The sequence below is a fragment of the Ambystoma mexicanum genome, chromosome 6p, assembly GCF_040938575.1.
Source record: "Ambystoma mexicanum isolate Mex_15411 chromosome 6p, UKY_AmexF1_1, whole genome shotgun sequence".
NCBI classification, from domain to species: domain Eukaryota; kingdom Metazoa; phylum Chordata; class Amphibia; order Caudata; family Ambystomatidae; genus Ambystoma; species Ambystoma mexicanum.
This window is the reverse complement of record NC_090935.1, coordinates 718,352,933-718,373,174: the sequence shown is the minus strand read 5'-3', so window position 1 is coordinate 718,373,174 and position 20,242 is coordinate 718,352,933.

Genomic DNA, 20,242 nt, shown 5'->3' with positions numbered 1-20,242 from the left:
ATTATGTCTGGATGATGCTGTGTCCCCAAAGTAGCACAGAGAGGTAACAAGTCCAGCCACTTCATTTCACGCACTACATGCCAATGCACTTCCACACGAGGGAATCCAAGATGTGCAGCTACTCCACAGTGTTCTGCATGCACCTCCAACCAATGTATCCATGAGTCTCCCAAAATCCACATAATCTGTTTTCTGAAACACACAGCCATAGCTATCTGTTCTTTTCTCAGATAAAAGACTTTCTGATAAACTCTCTCCTTACACAACACACCCAGTAAACTTTATTGAGCAATCCCTTGCTCTACTCATTCTCATTTGCATGCCTCTCCACCCCAAAATCACTGTATGTAATACGCGGTGTCCGCGGACTACCGCCATGTCTGCGGACATATCGAAAACCTGAGCGTGATGAATTTAAATTGAAATAGTGTGTCCCATTTCCCCTTTGAGGTTGGCTCTGAAAACAGCCGTTTTTTTTGTTTTTTTGCAGATGCTTGACAGACACCTGTTATTTTGTATTTCTTTTTCTTACTTTACTCCTAAAATCTTCCCATAACCTTCTCCAAAGCAAACCTTACATTCCAGAACAGCATGACATTTCCCATAAACGATAAAGAAATGCCATCTTCTTTAAAATAAACAGCATTACTAGAATCAATATTCTCATTATTACAGAAGAACATACCAGCTCTAAGCATGAAAGCACACATGCCTCGGTTGATTGCTGACCTAGCAATGTTTTGCTGAGGACAAAAAACAAAACTATTGTCCCATATTGCCCTAGGTACTAATCCAGAAAAAATAAGTTTGGCATTTGGAAGGGTGTTCATTACTGCTTGATCCAAGTGTTCCAAATCTGCCAACAAAGTAGGGGCACTGACGTAGCCCAAATGGAAAGCACCACAGTGCAAAACTACCACGTCGGGACTGTTCATCGTGCCCATATCTTCACACACTTGTACAATTCCCTGTACATTGCAATCATCTTCACAAACTTGTACAATTCCCTGTACATTGCAATCAGGCACAGTGCTCCATACCACCTCCACTCCTTTAACATCAAAATTGTTTGCCACATGCCTACATTGAGCATACTGCTGTAAACCATGCACAAACATATCTCCAAGCACCAACAACCTGACTTTCTCCACCTCTGCCATCTTCACTACACACAGCCTCTTTCAACACAAATCCATAACCTCGACACCTGATTGGGTAATCCCTACAGTCCCCTTCCCATGCTGGATTTGCTGGAAAACCCCGGATGTGGCACGCCCTGCCCGCGGACAGCCGCGGTGTCTGCGGACCGCGTAACTCTTAGACAGCCCTTCTACCCTTTCTACTTCACTCTCTGTGCCATTCCCTCATTGGATACAGCTAAGCAGTCACATAACCATCCACCAATCACATCCAAGACCTCTACATCTAACTCCAGCATCAGAGTTTAGCACTTCACATGTACTGTTGATCACTCTGAGTACAAGTCTCATATCATTGGAAAGCACTTACTACAAAAACTACTGTACAAGTCTCCAAGATTTCTACTTGCAGCTGCATGCATATCTACATCCATGAATACAAACCACAGGTATGCATATTTTATGCAGAGTACATGTACAACTCTTATGAATGCAAATAGACAGAGTAACTGCCACTTAATCTGTATAATCTATCAAATTAATTTACTATTATTTTTCCCATCTGCTATAATCAACTGTAACTTCCAAACCTGTCTGTTATCTAAAATCTTTTTTTACACACACAACTATCTAAAAAATTATAATATTAAAAGATGGGAGAAATAACAGTATAATTGTAGAAAAACACTTAGTAGTGTATTATAAAATTACACACAGCCAGGATAAGTTAATGCATATTCATACACTCACACAGATAGACACTATCATTGAAAAGCTCCCAGCTGAAATAACACCACTGCCTGTACATCACATCCTTCTGCTTTATTACCCACGCCTTCACAAACACATTCATTTCATGCTTTTCTATACAGTTTCTGCCATTTACAAAACAAGTACATCATTATTTCTTCTGTCTCCTAACATGCAATAACACAGCCTTAACAAACCAAGTGAGTTTCATATACTTAGTATTCTACTCATTTGTAAAGCATGTTGAACTAACATATTGTAAGTAAAATATAAAGGCTGCACATAGGCAAATGAAACTGCATGCACACACTATGTTCAGTTATCAAACAACAATACTACTACAAAAACATAAAAATCAATGTCTAAATTAACATCAATGCTATAAACACACAAAATTACCAACTTCTTTCTTTTACAATTGCAGTGAAGACCACTCTCCTGAAAAGCAACAGCATCTGAAGTACAAACAACAACTCAGAAGAAACCTGCTCATTCCAAACAAAAAAAGGAAGTACAATACTACCATAATTGAACTAGCAAAAGTGATGATAGGGGTCGCGACCCCCTCTCCTGAACCACAGAAGCTGAATAGATCGACCCTCCCACCTTGGTTAGCATGGGCGCCTGAACTGAGTAACGCAGGAAGCCATGGTGCAGCCAATGGGGGGAAGATGGAGTTAGGGAAAGGGGGTGGAATGACAAAGGAAAGGAGGGAAAACATAACATGCAAATGTAACAATAGCTACCTCCAACTCAATTCTCATATACAAATATCCTAACTCCTAAACCTGACTTATCCTGCCCTGACCTCCTGAACACAACATGAACCTATTGTAAATCAATCAAATGTATTCTTATACTCTTAGCATTCCCTTAAGTGTGGCCCAAAAGACACTGCTTTAAGCACACTGAACATGGTGTTAGAAACTCATACATAACATGATACGAACGCAAACAGATGAATGTTTCTTTTGCGAACACAGCTTTTCTGGGCACACAAACATGATGGCACAAACTGGGTGGAAAACATTAGACTCCTGGCCCAATGTGCACAGTGAAGCGACAAACAACATATGGCACACAGAATAAACAACACATATCTTATCCAAGGAAAGGCACCGTGTCATTACTCCCAAAACACTGGAATCGAATTCATGACCCTCCCTGAAACACTCCTGGCATTTAAATCAGCACTTGAAGATTAAACTGGCATAGCTTTTGTCCATACATCAATTCGACCGCGTGTTGCCTCACACGCACAACCATATTAAACTACATCTGTTGGATGCAATAACGAAAAGGATGAAAGCACTTATCTGACGGTCCGGGCGCCTCACAAGGACACCCGGACCCTGAAGACTGAAGCCCAAAACCACCACAGCCCGGCGACTGCTACTTCATGCTTGACTGCTTCTTAATCATCGCCGCAGCCCAACAGTCGTCCGGCGTCTGAAATGCTGCCTGAATCGTCACGTCCTCCAACGCTGCGGCCCGTGCATATAATCAGTAATTATCTGCACTGAGGCACGGGTGGTTGAGGAATTTAAACCGTTTTTTGATTGCCAGCTGTAAAGCCCTGCAAAACCACAGAACTACACCATACCCAAAGCATGCTGGGAAATGTAGGTTTTTTTACCATGGCATCTTCATTTCTTAAATACAAAGCGCCGTCTTTTGCCCCAAACTGTATTCCTGACAATGATATTCTTACTGTTACTGAAAGGCACTGTGGTGTTTATTTATTGAATTTGTGCACCAAAAAATGGGGATTTGTGCACCATTCTGCCCACGAATCCCCATTTGTTAAACAGGGATTTTCAGGCAGATTGGCGCACAAATCCCTGTTTTTCGGCGCACAAATTCCATAAATCAGCCCCTAGAATGTTAGTATTGCAGAACAAAGAACTGTTTTAATGCTATACCATTCAATTTAGTATTGGTGCTTCTCCTCACCACTAGCTTACTTTGTACTGTCATCTGAACCCCATTATAGTAACACACAAATACAGGAATAGCCTTCCCAACTAGTTGTAGCTGCCCAATGCACAATCACTCACCACCACATACATCCATACCATCATACTCAGACACTCATGCACACAGCACACATACATTGCAGAACAACGCATACCTTCTTTATTTTCAACAGACCCCAAAGAATGCCTACCAAAAAGAAAATCTGTAGAAAGCAACACAAAAGTAGAGCAAATTAAAATTAAAGTGTCCAAAATAAGCATCCATCTCTAGCAGAATTTGTACAAAAAGTTCAAACAAAAGATCTAATCGAGTCATTAAGTGAAACAAAACAAGCTTCCAGTACAAAAACTTTGCCTCCTCTTTCAAAATGTAAACCGAAACAGAAAGTGATTAACAAGAATTCAGCTACCACTACTGCTAACACTGCTACTATAAATCTTGATGTAGTGGCAACTAACCATACCAAAAAAAGTATTTTAAAAAAAAATTACACCAGAGTCCTTCAGAATCTTATAAAAACAGTAGAGAAATCATGCACAATCTTTAACACCTATCGTAGAAAATGTATCTTAGACGCTCTCATAGACAGTGTAATCCTTCTCAGAAGGAAGTTATTTATTTTAGTGTTAAACAGAATGAAACCACTAACAAAACTAACTACTAAATTAGAAAAAAGAATTCTCAATAAACGGAATGTCAACAAAAATTACTTCTTAAATATCTATGGAGGTGAATGGAGTCACACCACGAGCACAGAACCATATTTCAATGAAGAAGCATACAAACAAAAGCAAACAAACACAATTCCCATACATAGCAGCGGACGAGGGTATGAAAAACTTCATAATATCATTATGTAACAAGAAACGCTGCTCACAAAAATATCCCCAGAAAATTCAGCATCACCTCTCCATCAGACTGAACCAAAACGTTCAGTGTACAAATGGCTGTGCATGTCAATGTGTAACATTGACAAAACATCTTTCAAATCTTTACGCCAGTTCCTCAGTCAATATGTAAAAAGCAAAGACAAATTCAAAATGTAACTTCTACAAAATATGGATACCTGTCCAGTGCGTAAATACACAGGACGACAAGGACATTCATTGGCCTGCATTTCAGCACCTAATTGCAAAAGCACTTTCCATCCTATCAAAATGATATCAACACATCATTCAACTACAAGAAATCTAGTCCATAAACTGTACTATGCTAAAAGTCCAGCTTTAGCATTAGACAGTTTAAATAACAATCTTCTACATGGTACAGCCAAAGACCTACTCGAAGAAATAGAGCACATCCAGAGAAAATATTTTGGAAGTCAAAGCCACTTACAAAATGCAATAGCTTTACAACAGACTAGGAACAATTCTACAAATGGCAACCTTCTACTACACACATACAAAAAAGAATTACTAAAATTTAAAAGTACATCCGCTGAAGTACCAATCCATGTGTGTGTGTTGCCACAGAACGTTTTATAAAAGTAGCACAAAAACTGTAGATATAACATACAAAATAGAAGACAATGAATATTCCAGGTGGTTTGAATTAGCTCTCTACCTTATAGCAGAAAACAAATACGAAATAAATGACCCCTTAATACTTTGCAGTTACTGCACTGCAAAACTTGACAAACACCAAACTCCTTCACGCGCTATCAAAAATTACTTGGAATTATTCCCACTACCGAAACCCTTGCAACAACTCAATTTATATGAAAGCATCATAATTCAAACAGTGCACCCATTTCAAGCAATAATATCGTAGACTTACATAAAGTTAGACAAGCCTCACAATATCTAAAAGACAATAATGAATACTACAAAGAAATTAATGTTGAAAGAAATGTGAGGGAAACCACTGAAATAATTCAAGAGTCACCAGAAACTGGTCAATTTGAACTTCTAGACCCTGCTACAGTATCCAATATTTTAGACCATTATACAATTCATCCATTACACTCTAAAGACACTATAGATGATGCACTAGAAACGTACCAAATGCGACAAACCAAAGGATCACCAATCAGCATATGGGAAAAAAGTATAGAAGCACGTGCTTTTCCTCTACTCTTTCCTACTGGGAACGGAGGAAGGTACAATGATAGACCCACTCAGATTTCAGCATCAGAATACAGCTCGTTCCAAATGTATTCTGAAGTTCCCAGATTTAGACAAAATGTGTAATACATATTCCACCTACTCTTTGAAAGTGAACGAGCAACTCTATGCTAGGGAGTTGCACACACATTGAAATCAGGTACCCATTTTCAAAATATGACAGCCATGCAATTACTACAAATAGTGCAAGAAGAAGATGAGGTTTTACAATCAAGCATTACAAATCTGGTAGCAAACATGCGTGATACTGAAGAGTACTGGTTCCGACATCACGGAGATGTACGTTGTATGATAAGAAACCCTGGCCTACCCACTTGGTTTGTCACATTAAGTTGTGCAGAATATGCATGGGAAGATTTACATGATTTCCTATGCATATCAAACAAAAACAAAACAAACATAGATATACTAACACCTGGAGAACTTTGCTCTCTAGGTCCTGTTAATGTTTCAAGACATTTCCATCATCGCTTCATTGCTATGCTACACTTTATTTGTAATAAAACTGTTCCTCCCCTCGGAGAAGTGCAACGCTTCTTTTGGAGAAAAGAATACCAAGCCAGAGCAGCACCACATATCCATATGCTTTTATGGATTAAAGAAGCTCCTAAATTTGGTCAAGACAGTGATGCCACTGTTTTACAGTTTATTGAAAAATATGTCACTTGTGAAATTCCTTCAGAAGCAACAATTAGTGATCTTCATGCACATATTTTACAATTCCAAAGACAAAAATGTGGGAAATATTGTCGTTGCAAATACAAAAACAAAGGGAAATACTACACCAACTGCTGCTTTGGTTTTCCTAGACCAGTTACAGCAACAGGTCAAGTAAACAACTTCATGTCTTCAGTTAGACACAGGGCTTCATTACACGGAAGGCGGTAGCCATGGCGCTGTTAGTGCCATGGCTACCCCCTTACCGCCGTCGGAGGCCGGGTTCCCGGAATACAAACTTACCGGCCTATTCCGACCTTTGCGGGACCAGTAAATCCCCATTCCAGGAACCATTCCCCATTGCCATTTGAGCCCTCGGTACCGTTATTTGCACTGAAGTCTCTCAGTGGGTCCTGTCCTTAACGTGTGGTCTGACCACACGTTAAGGATGGGACCCGCTAAGGGACCTCATAGTAGGGCGGTGGGGATTACCAGCACCGGTTTCCTTACCGGTGCCGGTAATCCCCTACCGCCTTCCGTGTAATGAGGCCCATAGTGTTAAAGTTAAATCACCTAAGAACACATATTACATAAAAAGAACAGAAGAAGCAAAATATATCAATGGTTACAATGCAATCATTGCCTTCTTATGGAATGCAAACATAGATGTCCAGTACATTGCATATAATTCCACTGGAGTTGCACGATATGTTACAGCCTACTTAACCAAAGCAGAAAAAACAGAGCTTCAAGACCTCTGGGATGACCTATCATCAGACAAAACACCATCTCAGAAATTCTACAGCTTAGGCATAAAAATGGTCTCTCATAAAGAATGTGGATCCTATGAAGCTGCAGACCGTTTAACTGGTACTGCTTTGTATGGAAAATCTGAAAATATAGTATGGCTAAGTCTTGGTCCTGCTAAATCTAGAAAAAGAGTTCTAAAATCATACAACGATATAGCAACAATAGCCAAAAATGATCCCAACAGCTAAGACATTTTGAGAAACAATTTACTAGACACATACTACCCAGACGGGAGTAGCACTTTGGAAACCATGTGTCTATACCACATAGCCCAAAATTTCACATACAAAAATAATACAAAAACAGATGAAAACGAAGGTAGATACAGAGTGACAAATTGTGAAGGCAGCTTAGTGAAACTTACCAAACGAAGCTTAATTAATCATATAAAATTGTCATTAAAAACTCCTCACCATAAAGAACTATATTACATGTCCCTGCTACAACTTTTTAAACCATCGAGAAAAGAAGAAGAGTTACTAGATATCTATGACTCCTATGAAGACACTTTCAAAGCAAATGAAAGCACTAAAGCTTTACACAGTACACTGTTGCACAAAGAACAGCAACACAAAGAAGAACTCCAGGCCCAACTAGATAAGGACACTCCCGACAGTAGTCAACCTTCTGTAGCAGGAAGCCAAGAACCACTGGGACATCCACTAATAGCAAATGAGGCAGAATTAGCTATGACAGAAGTAGAAAACACCATGTGTCACTATGAAGAAGATGCAGAAGACTTAACTGTACTGCAATCAAAACTAAAGAATGAGCAGCGTAGCATTTTTCAAGAAGTAACAAAAGAAATTGCACATGGTGTACGACATGAAAATAAAGACTATACCTGCCAAAATTACAAACCTATACTACTATATGTCAATGGTCAAGCTGGTTCATGCAAAACATTCTTAATCAAAAACATCAGCAAGTTCCTTCGACAATCGACAAACAACAAACTGTCAGCTGTTGTAACTGCCTCCACAGGTTTAGCTGCCTGCAACATAGGCGGTTTCACTTTACACTGATTACTACTCCTTCCAGTAGAACACCAAAACAAATTAGAATATTACAAACTTTCTGCAGAAGCTGCAATGGAACTACGCAGAGTGTTAAAACAAATGAAAATGCTACTAATAGATGTAGTGAGCATGGTCTCCAACCTAATGTTGCCTTTGATTCTTCTCAGATTACAAGAAGTACTCAAAACAAACTATGAAGAGCTCTTTGGAGGATAACACATTATTGTTTTCAGAGATCTTCAATTGACACCAGTGAAAGGTGAACCTATTTTTAAAACCTTAGGACACAAACTCTGCCATAAAACTGTTGGCAGCATAGGAAATGTCAACCTTTGGCAACATTTCCAATACTAAGAATTAACAGAAAACATGCGCCAGTCTGCAGACCTCACATACGCCAACATTTTAAAAAGTATTAGAGTTGGTGTACTATCACAAAAAGCACAAGCAATATTAAAAACACGGCCCATCCAAGCACTCTATGGCCATAACTCATTTGCTACTTATGTCATGGAACAATTAGCACACAAAAATGTCAATTGAGTGTCCTTGATGCCAACTCTTGCAAGCTGTTCCAAATTCAATGAAACAATGTTGAAAAAAGAAATGCAACCAATAATTGAAATTTGCTCGACAGACAAACTGGACAAACTGTACATGGTCTGACACTACCCATGTGTCAACAAGCCACAACAAGACTAAATACCTTAGAAAACTCTATCTCCAACACAGTTAGTTTGGAGAAAATATTAAAATTATCTTTAAACTCTAGAGTAATGCTTAAACGTAACCTTGAAGTGGAGCAAGGACTAGTTAATAGAGCACTTGGTACAGCTGTTGGCTTTCAAACATACCCATGTGACGACATTCAGTTTGTCAATATTCTCTTTGACAAACTATCAGAAGTAAAAAGGATAGGACGATCAACAGCTCGGTTCCTTCTTTTCAAAGACATGTATGTACGCAGAGAACAATTTTCTCTAACTCTAGCATACGCAGTCACCACTCGCAAATCACAAGGTCGTACCCTAGATAAAGCATTGATAGATATTGGGAACACAGTCTTTAAAGAAGGCATGAGCTAGAAGCACTATCACGCTTACGTACACTTGACAGTCTATTTCTAATCAAATTTGATGCAAGTAAAGTAAACACTGATATTCCTTGCATTTTAGAATACAACAGACTACGTTCACTATACCCCCATCTAAAAACCTATCATGTTCCACAAAAAGCAAAACGTAAAAGAAAACTACTTCAAACAGAAATGCAACAGGATCTCACTGCAAATCCTCCAAAGAGAAAAAGAAGCTAATACTTCATCAATTACTACAACCAAAGAAGAAACTACTACTCAAAGTAACTCAGGTACTTCTTCAAAGAAGCAAAACACACTCCGAAGAAATGACTTGAACATAGAACTATCTGGTCCATTCAAATTTTCAAATATAACTGGTGCAAATTGCTACACAAATGTAGCAATAGATATTCTTTTCCAATTGCCACTAATTGTTGACAACATTTACTTACACAATACAGACCAATTGTGTTTGCAAATGTTAGTCCTTCATAGAAATGCAAGCAACAATCCTGACAACATATACAGTGTTCATGGAATAAGACAATAATTGCACTACTGTACTGGAATGGTAAAATTCACTATAAACTCACAAGAAGATCCACAAGAATGTCTAATGTACTTACTACAAGTACTGGAAAACAAAAACAAACCTATCAATGAAATCTTCCAGATTTCATACATGTAGAAACATACATGCACTCTCTGCAACAATATGGCACAGGAACACATCCCTAATGAACGCTTCGTGAATGTATCCATACCTAATTGAGAATCCCCTCCATCTCAGCAACTTGTACAAAATGCAAACCATGGAAGATTATGTACTACCTGCAATTCAAATAATCGCTCCACCTTACAAATACAAACACATAGTAAATACGTAAAACTAATGCTTCTATGTTACAATGCAAATGGTACCAAAAACAACTGCAAGCTGACTGGATTCACACATGGTCAAGTATCACTTGGTAAGAAAACCTTCACAACAATAGGTATAATCTACCACACAGGAGCCACAACCAATGCAGGTCACTAAACTGCATATATAAAAAAGAATTGTGGATAGTTTGAATGTAATGATAATACCATTACTCTAAAGCAGAGATTACCAGCAAATCTTATAAACACTTATTTAATATTCTTAATACCAAAATGTAATAACTAATCTGTGCATTAACATTAATAAAACTTCAATTAGAAAACTATAAACAGCTAGAATACGCCAACAGGTATCTAACTGCCTCAAGATTCTGCAATAACCAAACAGATAAATCAATACCACTAAAATATAACAAGAAATAAACCGTTAGAATACGCGAACAGGTATCTAACTGCCCCAAAAATCTGCAACAACCCAACAGATAGATGACCAACTTGAAAATATAAATAAAAAACTATAACCAGTTAGAATTCACCAACAGGTATCTAACAATCTGCAACAAGCCAACAGAGAACATTAGCCAGAAACAACAAATAAACAATGAAAAGAAAGAAAGAAATGTATTGTACCAAAACAAAAAAAAGGGATTTTTTTAAATCCAGCATGGATTTTTTTCCCACAGACCCAATGATTTAAGAAACAAACACAGAAACTGAGAAAATTGCACAGTTCACTGGTTTGTAAACTACTAATTTATTTTAAAATTTGTTTATTGGCATTTGTAGTTATAAGCATTTTACATTATTACTGGTCTGGACCTTTATTCATGATACCTGACTGACTTATTGCAATGATGCCTTGTTTGTAAAACAAAATAACAACATTATACAACAAATTAACATTAACTGTCTCCTTGCAAGGGGCAAGTGATGGTTGGTATTGTCGGGGAGGGTGGGTGTCCTGTCCTCAGGGGAGCAGGGGGAATCCTTTCTGGAATAGTTCAGGGTTTTGGGGGTCTAGTACCTAGTGTTCTGTACATTCATGTGGATCAATAGGACAATCAGGTGCGTTGTTCAAGGGGGTTTATCATCAGAGGATCGGAACAGTTTAGACATGGTGTCTTTCCATGCCTCTAATGCCATGCTCGAGTCTTCAGTGGATCTAGTTACGCTGTCCTCCCAGGCTCTGGTTTCGGCGTTCGCCCATCTTTCCAATTCTTTGCGCCATACTTTATGATTCGGTCCTGCTGGCTTTTTCCAGGCCATAGCGATAGTTCTTTTGGCCATTATGCACAGCAAGTCCATTAGTTTTACAGCATATTTAAGTTTGGCTAGCCTGGGGTAGCTGCCTAGGAGGCATTCAGCTTGTGTCCATTTGTACCTTGTGACTTCTGCTTCTTCGCAGGTTTGTTTTACTTTCGACCAGAGGTTCTGTGACTTGGTGCAGTTCCATAGCATGTGGATCAAGTCTGCCCCATCTGTCCCGCAACAAGTGCATTGTGTCTTAGCGGTTCTGTTGAACATTGCTATTTTGCTTGGGGTCAAGTAGGTGCGGTATAGTACATTGATTTGTATTAATCGAAATCTCTGGTTCCTGGAGACCTCTTTTGGGAAGGACAGTGCTCTGAGCCATTCATTTTCAGTCATTTCGTGTCCCATGTCCGTTTCCCAGCGGGTCTTTAGTGCAGCACTGTGAGGGTTGGGGGTGTCCCTTAGAAGACTATATATTTGAGATGCTGCTTTCCCTCCTTCGTTCAAGTTTTACATCAGTGTCAAGAAAGGGTCCTCATCAGGTTCTCCTGGCCAGATAGTCCATCTTGTGCGGGCTATGCTGCGGATCTTTTGGTACCACAGGAATTGACCGGCTTGGATGTCTTCTTCCGCCTGCTGCTCAGGGAATTTTCTGAATTTACCATCAGTGTATAGGTCACCCCAAGTGTATATCCCTTTCTTTTCCCATAGCCTGATGTTATGTAGGTTGGTATCTGTTTTGACAAGCCCCGAAATTATTGGCACTTCCTGGTGGTATGGATGTTTCAGGCGCAAGACCGTTATGGTTCTGTGCCATATCTTCTTGCCCAGGGTCGCCAGAAATGGTGGTCTGTGCAGCAATTTCTGAGGGGCCCAGATTAATTCTTTCAGCCGAATCAGGGTAATCATGGCCTGTAGCAGGGGGGTCTCGGATGTGGCCTCATCCGCTAACCATTTGGACACATGGCCCAGCTGGGCTGCCAGATAATACTTTTCTAGATTTGGTAGTTGGATGCCACCTTGATCGTATGGTAGGACTAGTGTGGACAGGGCCACACAGTGTCTGCCCTTTCCCCATAGGAATTCTTTGATTATTGTGTCAAGAAGTTGGAAAAAGGGTTTTGTGATGTAGAAGTGGACATTTTGGAATCCGTATAAGAATCTGGGGAGAATAATCATCTTGGCTATCGAAGCCCTCCCTAGCATGGATAATGGAAGCTTTGCCCAGAATCTTATGGATTTGTGTAGTATGTGTACTGCAGCCTTCGTATTATGTATATGCATCATCTCCGGGGTGTGCATTATTTGGATCCCGAGGTAACGGAAGGAGGTCGTCTGCCACGTGACGCCCACCTTGGGGAGTTCTCCATTGCCTCTGTTTTTCAGTCCTGCCAGAGAGAACAAGCAGGATTTAGTTTTGCTAAATTTAATGCCAGAGAGTTTGGCGTAGTTGTCAAGGACTTCCAGTATTGTCGGCACATTTAGATGGGGATTGTTAACATATATTAGAACATCATCAGCATATAATGAGATGATATGGTCGATTCCTGCCAACCTGATCCCTGCATCAAAAAACTGCTGCCTAAAATAAATTGCTATAGGTTCCAATCCTAAAACATAGAGCATAGGGGAGAGTGGGCCGCCCTGCCTAGTACCCCTCTGAATGTCCCATGCTTCTGACACATACTTCCCAGATTTCAGCCTGGCCTTTGGTTTGTTGTACAGGATCTTGACCCATCTGATGAATCCCTGACCGACTCCGAATCCCTCCAAAACCGCTATCAGCCTTTCCCAGTATATGGAGTCAAAAACCTTAATGGCGTCTAAGGATAATAGTGCTAGTCGTTCTTCGCATGTGTCGGTTTGGGCTATGATATGTTGAAGCCTGCGCAAATTTAGGGACGTGTTGGGGCCGGGTATGAAACCGTTTTGGTCTGAATGTACTACTTCTCCTATCACTTTGGATAGTCGCTTTGCTAGGATCGTCGTCAGTATTTTAACATCATAATTAAGCATGGCGAGCGGGCGATAGGAATCGCATTTGTCGGGAGGCCTATTGGGCTTAAGCATCGGGATCACTAGGGTCTCTCTCATGCTGTCTGGTAGGACACCTCTTTCGTATGCCTCTGAAAAGGCTTGGTGTAGTAGGGGCGTTAGGGAGGGTTCAAATGCTTTGTAGAACTCGGGGGGGAGCCCATCACTTCCCGGGGTTTTACACGTGGCTAGGGACCGAATAGCTTCTGTTATGTCTTCCAGTGTGATGTCAGAGTCCAAGGTGTCGGATTGTGCTGGCGATAGCTTGGGTAGGCCTATTTCCTCTAGTCTATCCGTGATTTGTTCTAGTGGGATTTTGTCCACATGGGAGTATAAGTTTGCATAGTAGAGTTTAAAGGTGTCATTGATGCTCTGTTGGGTTCTGTGCTCTGTATCGTGTTCATCCCTTAATATTGTGGTTATATGTTTGGGGTGTTCTCGTTTACACAGCCAGGCCAGTAGCCGGCCCGGTTTGTCGGCTTCTGCGTGTGTTCTATCTGTTCTGGCGCTAAAATCAAATTTGGCTAGTCTATTCCACGCGCCGGAGCAGGCTTCTCTAAGGGTTCTGAGGTCGTCCTCCCTCCCAGGGGTTTCTACTGGGGTGGCCTCTAGTTTTAGGATCTCGCATTCTCTCTGGTCGAGTTCAGCTCTTAGTATTTTCCTGATGCCCCCCGCTTTCGCAATAACTTCTCGCATGACTACTTTTAAGGCCTCCCAAACCGTGCTGGTGTGTTCTACGCTACCTGAATTTTCTATTATATACTTCTCTATGGATTCTTGCAATTCCTCCCTGAAGGCTGGGTCCTTTAGGGCCTCGGCAGGCATCCTCCACATGGGGATGGGTGGTCTGGAACTGTTATGATGCCAGTCCAACAGCAGTGGGGAATGGTCGGAGATAGTCCTCCCCAAATATTGCATGCCCCCTATTTGTGGCAGGTGCTCCTTGCTTATAAAGAAGTAGTCCAGCCTAGTGTGGAGTTTATGGGGGGATGAGTAGTATGAATAGGCTCTCTCGTCCCTCCCAGTTCCCGCCATGCATCTGTCAGGTCTAATTCCTTGACCAGAGTGGCTAGGGACATAGTGGCTGCAGAGGGGCCTTTCACTGGAGGCCAGGACCTGTCTGGCTCAGAGTCGTGGACCCAGTTGAAATCACCTCCCCACAGGAAAAAGCCATCTCTAAATTGCACCATCTTGGTACTCAGTGCTTTCAAATGGGCAGGGATATTGTTGTTGGGGAAATATGAATTTACTATGCAAATCTCTCTTTGCTCGAAAGTACCCCATATTATTAGGTATCTGCCCTCTGGGTCCTTTTCCATTTTATTCAGGTGGAATGGTACCTGGGGGTTGATCCAGGTGTAAACCCCTCTGGCGTATTTGAAGTAGGGTGCTCCGAAGCCCTGTCCCCCCCAGTGTTCCTTCAGTTTTGCGTTGGCTTCTGTGGTGCAGTGTGTCTCCTGAAGTAGGGCAATGTCCACTTTTTTCCTGCGTAAGTAGGATTTAATCCTATTCCTACGGATATAAGTGCCCAGGCCCCTCACATTCCAAGTTAATATCTTAATGTGCATAGCCATCCTGGTTTCGGTAGAGATTCAGGAGACGCTTGCTTCTCCCCAAAGTGTTTGCGGTCACGTCTAGGGCCCCAAGGTCATCACCAGCTCGTGGATTCCAGCCCATCCTGACCACTGTTCCAGCCCGCCAGCCCTCTGGTTGTATTTTACTGTATGGAGACTTACTAACTATTTTAACTATCATTCGAGGAATGGATTAACTAGAAAAAACAACAGGGAACTACCCCCAGCAGTCATTTCAAACTCACAACGCTCGGGGGCTCCTGAGCCTTCCAGCCCTGTCCAGGTCTTTCGGCTCGGGCAGTGTGTAGGTGTTTTGCCTACACCTTTTCGGTTGGGGGGGGTCATCTGCAGTCCTGTGATTGGGCTTCCAGTTTCCTGCCCAGTCGTGATGTTTCCTTGATGCGGCATTGGATTTGATCGTGATATTTAGCTACACGTAGTACCTTTTTGCAGAATCATCGTTTGCTGTTTTCCACCAATTCCTCAGTGTCTTCTGCGAGGTTATTGTGTTCGAGCCATAGGTTTTCTGCAACCGGGGTCTCTAGGAAAATGGCCTTTCCCTTGTATAGTATTTTAAGTCTTGCCGGGTACAGCAGCATATATTTAAGGTTCAGTTTCCGCAGTCTGGCCTTTATAGGTATGAAGGAGTTTCTTGCCCGCTGCACCACGGGAGTGTAGTCAGAGTACATGACTATTGACGCATTGTTTCTTTTCATCTCACCTCCCCCTCTCGAGAACCTCAGTATAGTCTCTCGGTCTCTGAAGTTCAGTATTTTTGCAATCATTGGTCTTGGGTAAGACCCAGGGGGGGTCGCTTCTGAAGAGATCTATGGGCCCGCTCCATGGAGAACCCTTGGGTGAGATTGCCTGCTCCGATTTCCTGCATCAGCAGTGTTTCTATGAACTCCGTGGGGTGCGAGCCCTCCATGTCTTCCGGAATTCCCAGAATTCTGACGTTATTTCGTCGGGCCCGGCCTTCTGCATCTTCAGAGCGTGCTTCTAATCGAGCCACAGTTGTTTCCAGTTCATTAACTTTCGCCTTTAGCTCCTGTGTGGTCTCTGTGGTTTCCTTCAGGGTGGCTTCCGTGGCAGTGACTCTCTCGGCCAGGTTACGGGCATCTTGTCTTATTAATTGCAAGTCCGATTTTATTTCTCCTCTCATGTCTTCAACAGTTGTTTTCAGTGCTGTGATCGCCTGAAGGATCTGAGAGTCACGGGGGTCCTCCGCCGGGGTTGATGGCTCGGCCATGGTGTTCCCTTCATGTGGCGTCTGTGGCTTTGGTCGAGCTGTGGTGAACGAGTCCATCATTACGGTTCTGGACCTATTTTTGGGAGGAGACATTGCACCACACGAGGGTTCCAGGTTTCGTGCAGTGCAATGTTAGCTTTGGCTGTTGCGGTCAGTGACCTTAGTTTGATGTGGGGAGCCCACTTCTCGGGGTCACTGCAAGTATGAGGTTGGGTTGCGCTCTGATCCGACTTCTCAGCAGCTGACCGTATGTGGTGGTTAGGCGGAACTATGGTATAGTTAATAGCTGTTTCCAAGCTAATAGCTGTTTCCAAGCTAGTACGAGGCGCTCCCCCAGGCGCAATGCCCAGTTCACTGTCCGTGGCCTATGCAAGGTGGGTAGCTGCCCCTGTCCAACTGGGGATAGTGCGGGGCAGTGAGCTCTTATGGAGGGGCAGCCACTTACTTCCTTTTGGGTTGGGTGGGTCCACGGGTGTCGTCAGGCTCGTATTCTTGGGTGTGAGTGCCTCACGGTAGCTGTCTGAACTGCTGTGTGGGTTCCTGGCTGCTCAGGGCAGCCCACGTGTGTTGATCTTCCACTTCTGTCTCTTGGCTGGTCCCGCGTGCTGGGGGGCACCTTCCGTGAGCGGACCCCAGCGGGGGCCTGCGGGTCTCCAGCCGGGACCCTCGGTCACATCAAGGTGAGTTGCTTCAGGGAGCGCTCTCCCTGGGAGAACTGGCGGGGGCGGCGGTGTGTTTTGCTCGGTTTCTCCGTCCGGGGCCCCCCGGGTCCTACCGCCTTCTGCTGCTCCTGGGTCGCTGCGAGGATCTTTCCTCTTTTCCACCACGGGATGGGTTAGCGGGAGCCTGATGGGGGTGTTTTCCCCATTCGTAGCGGAGTCAAGCCATCGTGGCGGTCCGCGGAGGTCTGCAATCTTCATTCAAGTCCCGCAGGTCCCAGTGAGTCGCTCCGTTACGGGCCGCTTGGTGTAGCCGCCATCTTGGGTGCCACAGGGGGGGAATCTCAGGGCGCCTCGTTTCTGGCGCTGCCTGCGCCGATTTCCTCCGCCAATTCGGTCGAGTGCGCTCAAGCGGTTCTTCTGTGGCTCCGTTAAATTTCAGCTCTGGAGCTACGACAACTATGCCGCATTTACTTGTGCTGGAACTGCTGCGTGGGTTTCTGGCCGCTCGGAGCAGCCCACGCGTGTGGATCCTTTGCTTCTGTCGCTTGGCCGGTCCCGCCCGTATCCTGCGCTGGGGGGCACCTTCTGCGAGCAGACCTCCGCAGGGCCCGCGGATCCCCAGCCGGGTCCCCCAGTCGTGCAAGGGTAAGTTACTTCCAGGAGCGCTCCCACTGGAAGGCCTGGCGGGGACGGTGGTAAGTTTTGTTCGGCTACTTCGTCCGGGGCCCCCCGGTTCCCCCGGGTCCTACCGTCTTCTGCTGCTCCTGGGTCGCCTCGAGCGTCCTCCCTCCTTCCTGCCACGGGATGGAGCTGCGGGAGCCCGATGGTGGTGTTTTCTTTATTTGCAGCAGAGGCGAGTTGCTGTGGAGGTCAGCGGAGGTCTGCGGTCCTTGTTTCAGTCCCGCATCACCCAGTGGGTCACTCCGTTACGGGCCGCTTGGTGTGGCCGCCATCTTGGATGCCGCAGGGGGGAGTCTCAGGACGCTTCGTTTTTGCCGTTGCCTGCGTCGATTTTCTCCGATAATTTGGTCGAGTGCGCTTGAGAGGTTCTATTATGGCTCAGTTAAATTTCAGCTCTGGAGCTTCGATATTTTTGCCGCAATTACTTGTGCTGCAGGATCATGGGCAGGAGCTTCTTGGAAAGCCGGCTTCACTACATGCGCGCTGGCCACGCCCCTTGGTTTGTAAACTACTAAATATGAGGGTCGAAATAATGCAAAAATGCCTATTATGCAATGCAATAACTCATTATAAACTACCTACACTAACATGATCTTTTCTTTTATCACAGAAATTGAAAAAGAATATCTGCTGCAGTTACCCAAGTCAAAAAATAATATATCCAACCACAAAAAAATCAAACAGTAAGTATATTACAATTCAACTCACAAATACTGCTCCATAACACTACCATTGAAGCAAACATCTAACCATACACCACAATTAAAAATGTTTACTTCCATGGATATGTTATATTGTTACCAAACTCTACAATCTTAATTGCATGAAGTAGCCAAAACTTAACATACAAACCATACAAATCAAACAGTACACAAACTGTAGATTTGTGGATATTTGATGGATGTTTGATTCTATGGGTGTGTTATACTGGGTGCATGGCCTACGGCCTATGGCCTTCGGCCATGCACCAAAGACTCTAGGCCCTGGCCACAACCACTGCAGCATAACACACCCATAGAATCAAACATTTTAACTATGGTATATGGGCATGTTTTACCGCGGACATGGCAAACACATCAGGGGCGCCTGCCACCTAAACAAATACAGCATTTGAGCCATCTCTTACTCCCCCACCCTCCCCAAGCACTCTTACACACTAACACACTCCCCAAACTTGTATTTTTCTCACGTTCATTGCCGCGCTGTCTGCGGATCCAAGATGACGGACGCATCAAAACAATATGACGCACCTCACGCTTCACACCAGCCAAGCAGCGGACACGTCACATGTCTGCAGACATTACGTTAGCCGATTAACCAATCAGTGTCCTGTCCGCGGGCGAACAGGGAAGTGTGTCTGTGAAGCGGACATAGATATCACTAATTTTTTGACACCTACTTTTTGATCATTTTTTAAACAACTACTGAACGGATTTCCACCAAATTTACAAAAGCACGCTTTCGGGATCAAGCCGCTGCTCCTGCCGCACATTTTGTTAAAATCTTGTCAGTGGTTTGGGCTGTAGGTGTGAGCAAGGTTTTTTCCCCATTCACTCTATGGGGAAAAAGACATTTTGGGACCCCCCCTATAACTTTGCCCCCCCCTGGACCGAACCTCACCAAACTTTGCAAAGAAATTCAGAGGGGGCCATATACTTTTTTCTGCAAGGTTTGGTGTGGATTTGTCCATGGAGAGCAAAGTTATAAGCCACCCAAAAAGTGCTCTTCCTATGGGATTAGTGTAATATATATATATATATATATATATATATATATGGCTAGTTTTAGTTCAAAGTTAGAGAAATTTGACACGTTGAAGTTTTTAAAGTTCAAAACTAAAATGTGTGAAAATGCTATCCCAGGTGGCAGGGGTCAAAACAAAGATGATGCCTTGCAACTTCAATCAGTGCAATGGGAGTCACAATAGAGGTCCAATACCAATCAAGAGCCAATAAGCTGGCACCTGATAATTTAGACATTTGTGGGAGTGGTTTAGATTGTATAAGGGGATGCACAACAGGAATCAGGGAGAGCTGTCTGACATCATCAGAGTTGGAACTGCTGACAAAATTGATAGCGGAAACAAGGGAAGACTAAAATCTGCCTGGGATCTATACAAGCAGATGCAAATAAATGGATTAATGTTGGAGACCTTTCCTGACTGAACCTGGGAGGCCTCTAACCAAGTCCTGAAGTTTCCCCTGAGTATACAGAAGCCTTGAGGACCTTTTCTGAGAGCAAACCCTACAGATTATATATCAGTAAACTTGCCCAACCAAGCCAAGTCTTGATTTAATAGTTTTCCCCTTATTGATTGGTTGGGCAGACAAAGTAGATGCCTAGCATTTTCTTATCA